Source organism: Octopus sinensis, linkage group LG3 (assembly GCF_006345805.1).
Source record: "Octopus sinensis linkage group LG3, ASM634580v1, whole genome shotgun sequence".
NCBI lineage: Eukaryota > Metazoa > Mollusca > Cephalopoda > Octopoda > Octopodidae > Octopus > Octopus sinensis.
This window is the reverse complement of record NC_042999.1, coordinates 97243257-97251166: the sequence shown is the minus strand read 5'-3', so window position 1 is coordinate 97251166 and position 7910 is coordinate 97243257.

The following is a 7910-nucleotide window of genomic DNA, read 5'->3' as shown; positions in this document are numbered from 1 at the left end:
AAGATGGTTAAAAAGGGCAGATTTAAAACTGCTGCTGCTGTTTCTCGGGAAATGAGCATTGAACTGAAAAAACCTTTATCTCGAAAAACTGTGTCTCGTCGTTTAGTTGAACATGACCTACAAGTAAGAGCACTTACTCCGTTACCAATTCGTCAGCAGATTATTAAGCTTCGAAAGGAGAATAATTTAAGTATTCGGTCTATTGCAAAGATTGTTAACAAGTCAAAAAGTGTTGTACACGGTATTCTTAAGGTCTACGATGATTGTGGTTCGTGTGAAGCAAGAAAGTCTACAGGTAGGCCAAGAAAAACGACCAAGAGAGAAGATCGTACTATGGTAAAGTTGGTTAAAAAGGGCAGATTTAAAACTGCTGCTGCTGTTTCTCGGGAAATGAGCATTGTACTGAAGAAAACTTTATCTCGAAAAACTGTGTCTCGTCGTTTAGTTGAACATGACCTTACAAGCAAAATAACCTGCAGTGAAGCCACTGATAAGCTCCAAGAATAAAAAGTGTCATCTTACCTTTGCAACCGAGCATGTGTTTTGGTCTCAAGAAAAATGGCAAACGGTGCATTTCAGTGATGAATCTAAGTTTATGCTATTTGGCTCAGATGGGAAAAGGTACGTTCGTTGAAAAGTAGGTGAAAAATTGTCGCCTAAATTCCTTAAGACTAGTGTTAAATTCGGTGGAGGAAGTGTCATGGTTTGGGGGATGATATCTGGAGATGGTGTGGGCTCTTTGGTGCGATTACACGGAAAGGTAAATGCAGGAGTTTATAAACAACTTGTAAAAGATCATGTCTTGCCTGTGCTGAGAAATTCAACTAAGCGACCACCCCATATTCATGCAGGACAATGCCCTATGTCACAAGGCTAAGGTGTTCATGAACTTCCTCAAGGCTGAAAAGGTTATTGTTATGGATTGGCCTGCTCAAAGCCCAGATCTCAATCCTATTGAAAATGCGTGGAATATTCTTGGAGAACGTTCTAAAGCCAGAAATCCTAAAACAACCGAGCAATTATGGAATGCCCTTCAGGAAGAATGGAATAAGATCACCCAGCAAGAAATTGAAAATTTAATTTCCTCATGCAGTCGAAGATGTCAAAGTGTGATTGAAGCTAAAGGGCTTCACATTAAATATTAAATAATTCCAGTATTCTCTGTCATTTTTGATTATTTTGTTATTTTTTCAACCGTTCTGATCATTTTGGCCGCCATGGGTTTTGCAGTAAATCACTAAATCATCCATAACTTTTGTATTATCCTCTCAAATTACACCAAAATCTAAGACAATAACAATTAATATCGTATTTATTGTCTGTGAAAATCATAGAATATAAAACAACTTTGATAAAAACTTATACCTACTTTTCTGACGAAAACAATGCCGTTCTGAACATGTTGGCCGCAACTGTATTTAAGGGCGGAGGTAAAGAATACGCACACCACCCGTTTTCAGCGTAATCCTAACCCTAAACACCGGGTATGCGTATTCTTTACCTTCGCCCATTTAGGTACATCCACTAGGGAGCTGGACCCAGTTTGCATTGCTTCAGATGAACTAGATAACATTTTTTAAACGAAAGCTGACTTAACTTTTTGCTAAGTGTTACATCAACTACGCCACAAAAAGTTTGAAATACCCGGCGTTGTCAGGGTTCAGATAACTGCCTTTAATGTTTTAACGTAATTTGCTTAAAATATAATCAAAATTTTAAACTTTTTTTCTTTTCAGAATTTAGTAATTTCTGACGTTGAAGAAATGTTTGTAAAAAATATAAAAGCTATGTCTGAAACTCACTGGGTTGTACATAGATTATTGGGATCTAAATTAATGTCTACAGACATAATTTCATCACCATGCAACTGTTGATTACAACCATGTTAATCCTGTAGCCAGAATATTTGGCAGTTGCAAAACACCTACGAATCAAAACTGGATTGCCAAATTTCAACAATCAAAATTTGTGTTAAAAATCGATGGCATGAGCACATATCTAGTCAATAGATGTCTGGTAGAGATCTTTTTGTCAACACAAACATGATTCACTCAATTATTGATGACATCATTAAGGAACTGACCATTTGGACATCTGATATGACAGGATCTTATCAACAAGTTGTTTCTCCACATCTTTTTAACTTGATGGAAACATTGTCTATAAACAGAGCTGTCTCTCTACAAGCTGTAAGCAGTGTCCGTAAGTCAGCCAACACCAATGAACAAGGATGACAATGCAGCTTTAACCAGTTTGCTGTTATAAGCACATGGTGACAGCTACCGTTCTTACTGATCAAACAAAATCTCAAACAAACTTTGAAGGATCTAATTTGATGCAAACAACTTTTCTGTCATTAATAGTAACAAAAATACATAGTTTAGTATGAAAATAAATATGTTCACTTTTAAAATCCTAAATGGAATTTGTGTTCTTGCATTCATTGGCATCAACTCAACTCAAAACAAGTATCTTATCATAACAATCCACTTGTATTATACTGTATTATTAATTAAGCTCCATATAGAACCAAAAGTTAGCCAACAGTTTCATAAGTAATTAAGATTTCCTACAATGAAAAAATACTTAAATAATCATCAAACACAACCAGTCAGAAATGTACAGCTTGGACTCTTTGGCATAGAAGGTTCAAAAGAAAACATCTAATCAACAAGTAGCAGAAACTTTGATTACAATAAAAACAGGAATTTCCTCTCAATGATAGTAAGACTGTTTATTGAAATGTCTGTTTGTGAGAGTTCAGAGGATCTCTTCAGTAGAATCAATTACTCCAACGACTTTACAAGATGTAAAATGGGTTGAATGGATGTGTTATCCCCATACCCCTCTATTGACATTGAGATAGATTTAGTAAGAAGTGGGATGATAGTGACAAATCCTACTGTTTTAAAAAAAGGAACTGCATTAGATCATGTGGTTTAGATGTTATGCCTGAGATAATGAAATAGCCACAGTTGGAATACTTTTGATTATAAATCTGACTAGCTGAAGGTGACCCGCTCTATGCGCAGTTAAGAGTGTGGTTGTTACTTTCTGTTGCTTCCTTTCAGCACGTAAAAAGCACCATCCGAACGTGGCCGATTGCAGCGCCGCCTTGACTGGCTTCTGTGCCGGTGGCATGTAAAAAGCACCAATCGATCGTGATAGCTGTGAGCTCCCCTGGCACCTGTGCAGGCGGCACGAAAAAAGCACCCACTACACTCACAGAGTGGTTGGCGTTAGGAAGGTCATCCACCTGTAGAAACACTGCCAGATCAGACTGGAGCCTGGTGCAGCCTCCTGGCTTCCCAGACCCTGGTCAAACTGTCCAACCCATGCTAGCATGGAAAACGGACGTTAAACGATGATGATGATGATGATTCTCCCTCTTTGTTTCTCTCTCACTTTTCTTTTCTCTCGGACTCTCCCTCGCTTTCTCTTACTCTTTATCTTTATCTATCTCTCTCCCATTTATAAACAACAAAAGATCTTGAGTAAGTTGAGAAATAAAATATTTAGAAAGATCAATCATAAATATCAGGCAGTAGCAACGGAAAGGTCTGATTCAAGGCTGACAGCAAAATGCTAACATTTAAAAGGGACAGACGAACTTGCGAGCTGAATAAAAATAATAAAATATTGGAAACCAAAGTTTGAAGGGATAGAATCTGAGGATAGTAGAGTCACCATGGCTGGCATTTCTTAACGACGGACAGCAATGTATTGACAGTTTAACAGCTGGCGTAAAATTTTGAACCTGATGTAAAAGAAAATTCCTAAACACCAAGTTTTGAAGTGATTCTTTCTCACGACAGTAGACTCACCACGGCAAGCATTCAAAACTTCTTCATCATGGACGGCAACACATTGACGATTAAAAGGCTGGCACAAATTTTTTAGCTTGATGTAACAGAGAATTCCTAAACACTCGCTCCTTTAAATTTTAATCCCCTTCCAGCCCCATTTAGACCACTTTTCACATTTTCGTTAATATAACCCGATTTCATTCGGGTCTACTGGGGCCACATTTTATATGATGAGGAATTTTGTCCTAGAGGTGATGCCTTTCATTTGAGGAACAAAATAGTTGTTGGGCAAACTTGCCAGCACTTTTAACATAGGTGTGCATATTTTCAGCTGAAGTGACCGACCACATAATGCACACATTATATATATATATGAGTGTGTGTGTGTGCACGCATTATATATACAAATTATATATATATATGTATAAATTAAATTAGAGATAAAACCACTAATAGGCAAATCAAACAGTGAAAAACGAAAAACAAAAACATAAAAATAAAACTATAATATATGAAATATATAAAATATAAAATTGAAAAATTTAAATTATTTAAATTTAAAATTAAAATTATTAAATTATTTTTATAATTTGTTTAAAAATATATATAACTATGAAAAAGTATTAAAAAGTTTAATATACATAAATACAGATATATACACTTTGTATATATACATATTTATATATAGAACACACACACACATACATTATATATACATATTTATATGTATGTAGAACACACACACACACACACATATAAATGAACGCAAGAAATATCTGATTCATAATATTTGTTCTCATGCTCGAGTGTTGTTGGTGGCGATGATAATTCTCTCTATGAATGCAGACAGATACATAAAAGAACGCCGAAGTGATGGGAAGGTAAGAAACAGAGTGAATGAAAAAGTGCTGGGAAGAGAGGAAATAGCAAGAGTGAGTTGAGAAAGACAGATACGTTAAAGAACGGGAGTGGACTTGTCAAAGTGGGTTTTTGTCTCTATGAATGCAGACAGATACATAAAAGAACACCGAAGTGATGGGAAGGTAGGAAACAGAGTGAGTGAAAAAGTGCTGGGAAAAGAGGAAATAGCGAGAGTGAGTTGAGGAAGACAGATACATTAAAGAACGGAAGTGAACTTGTCAAAGTGGGATTTTGGCCCTAGCAACGACGCCTTTTAAGATAGAGATTTCTAAGGTAGCCCACGGGCATCATCACCTCATTTTACATGTCCCTGTAAATTTTGGAGTGAATCGGACGGGATGTAGTGGCCTTGAAAGCGATCCAAGCAGTAAAAACGCATTTCAGTTTTATATAGAGAGACTAGCTGAAGGTGACCCGCTTTACGCGCGGGTAAGAGTGTGGTTGTTACTTTCTGTTGCTTCCTTTCAGCACGTAAAAAGCACCATCCGAACGTGGCCGATTGCAGCGCTGCCTTGACTGGCTTCTGTGCCGGTGGCACGTAAAAAGCACCAACTGATCGTTGCCACTGCGATCCCCCCTGGCACCTGTGCAGGCGGCACGAAAAAGCACCCACTACACTCACAGAGTGGTTGGCGTTAGGAAGGTCATCCACCTGTAGAAACACTGCCAGATCAGACTGGAGCCTGGTGCAGCCTCCTGGCTTCCCAGACCCCGGTCAAACTGTCCAACCCATGCTAGCACGGAAAACGGACATTAAATGATGATGATGATGATGATTCTCCCTCTTTGTTTCTCTCTCACTTTTCTTTTCTCTCGGACTCTCCCTCGCTTTCTCTTACTCTCTATCTTTATCTATCTCTCTCCCATTTATAAACAACAAAGGATCTTGAGTAAGTTGAGAAATAAAATATTTAGAAAGATCAATCATAAATATCAGACAGTGGCAACGGAAAGGTCTGCTTCAAGGCTGACAGCAATACGCTAACATTTAAATGGGACAGACGAACTTGCAAGCTGAATAAAAATAATAAAATATTGGAAACCAAAGTTTGAAGGGATAGAATCTGAGGATAGTAGAGTCACCATGGCTGGCATTTCTTAACGACGGACAGCAACGTATTGACAGTTTAACAGCTGGCGTAAAATTTTGAACTTGATGTAAAAGAAAATTCCTAAACACCAAGCTTTGAAGTGATTCTTTCTCACGACAGTAGACTCACCATGGCAAGCATTCAAAAATTCTTCATCATGGACGGCAACACATTGACGATTAAAAGGCTGACGCAAATTTTTTAGCTTGATGTAACAGAGAATTCCTAAACACTCGCTCCTTTAAATTTTAATCCCCTTCCAGCCCCATTTAGACCACTTTTCACATTTTCGTTAATATAACCCGATTTCATTCAGGTCTACTGGGGCCACATTTTATAAGATGAGGAATTTTGTCCTAGAGGTGATGCCTTTCATTTGAGGAACAAAATAGTTGTCGGGCAAACTTGCCAGCACTTTTAACATAGGTGTGCATATTTTCAGCTGAAGTGACCGACCACATAATGCACACATTATATATATATGAGTGTGTGTGTGTGTGTGTGTGTGTGTGTGTGTGTGCATGCATTATATATACAAATATATACAAATTATATATATATATATGTATAAATTAAATTAGAGATAAAATCACTAATAGGCAAATCAAACAGTGAAAAATGAAAAACATAAAAATAAAAATATAATATATAAAACTGAAAAATTTAAATTATTTAAATTTAAAATAAAAATTATTAAATAATATTTATAATTTGTTCAAAAATATATATAACTATGAAAAAGTATTAAAAAGTTTAATATACATAAATACAGATATATACACTTTGTATATATACATTATATATACATATTTATATATAGAACACACACACACATATATAAATGAACGCAAGAAATATCTGATTCATAATATTTGTTCTCTGCTCGAGTGTTGTTGGTGGCGATGATAATTCTCTCTATGAATGCAGACAGATACATAAAAGAACGCCGATTGACGAACTTATAAAGGGAAACTGAAGGGGAGTTAGAGGGGAATGGAGGAAATAGTGTGAGTGAGTGAGGAAGACATATACGTAAAAGAACGGGAGTGGACTTGTCAAAGTGGGTTTTTGGCCCCTAGCAATGACACCTTTTAAGATAGGGATTTCTAACGTAGCCCACGGGCATCGTCACCTCATTTTACATGTCCCTGTAAATTTTGGAGTGAATCCGACAGGATGTAGTGGCCTTGAAAGCGATCCAAGCGGTAAAAACGCATTTCAGTTTTATATATAGAGATTGATCGGGATTGACCAAGGATTAAACAACAAATTTCATCTATAGATGCAAAAAAGTGAAGTACTCATATTTTATGTATTTTCTGCACTTAGTACACTTAAGTCCAGGTGAAGAGGAAACAAAATACGATGATGATGATGATGCCTTTCCTCAACTCATATGAAACAATTTAGCTACAACTGTGAATTGAAACTGGATTGAAAGGAACTTCTCTACAGATCTTGTTCCTCAAAAGTCATAGAACCAATCAGTACAGTTATGAGCTGGCATATTGTAGCTGACATTAGTATGTTTTCAGGAAACAATCCTGCAGTCTGAGTTTATTTGCCTGTCAGAGCTCTTTTATGTATGTTGCCAATTCAAGAGTAACGGTTGTCATGGATACCCATTTTCTTTTTCTTAAAATTATTGGAGAACTTTATGCCAAGTCAAAAAATAATTGATAGTTTAACCACAGCATTGTTAGCAATTATATTACTATAACAACTTCCCAGTTTCTATTCAAAAGACACTGAATTAACAGAAATGGTAGTGCATCAATCTAAATACATTAAAGTATTTAGTTTTCTGGGTCAGATTTGAGATGGTATACAATTAGTTAGTTCAGAAAAAGCAGAGGTTTGTAGAAGAAATACGTATTTGATAAAAAATAAGCTAAAAATGTGAGATAGCGATTCAAATTCTCAACTGATTGATAAATCCAGTTAGTTAAGTTATATTGACCCTGATATGTAAATATAATATGAGGTTTCATTTTCAATATCAAGTACACAGAAATGCAACATTAAATATACTCAAAAAAAAGAATGAATGTTACACTTTTAGAGATGGATACAGCATTCTATAGATTTGTTA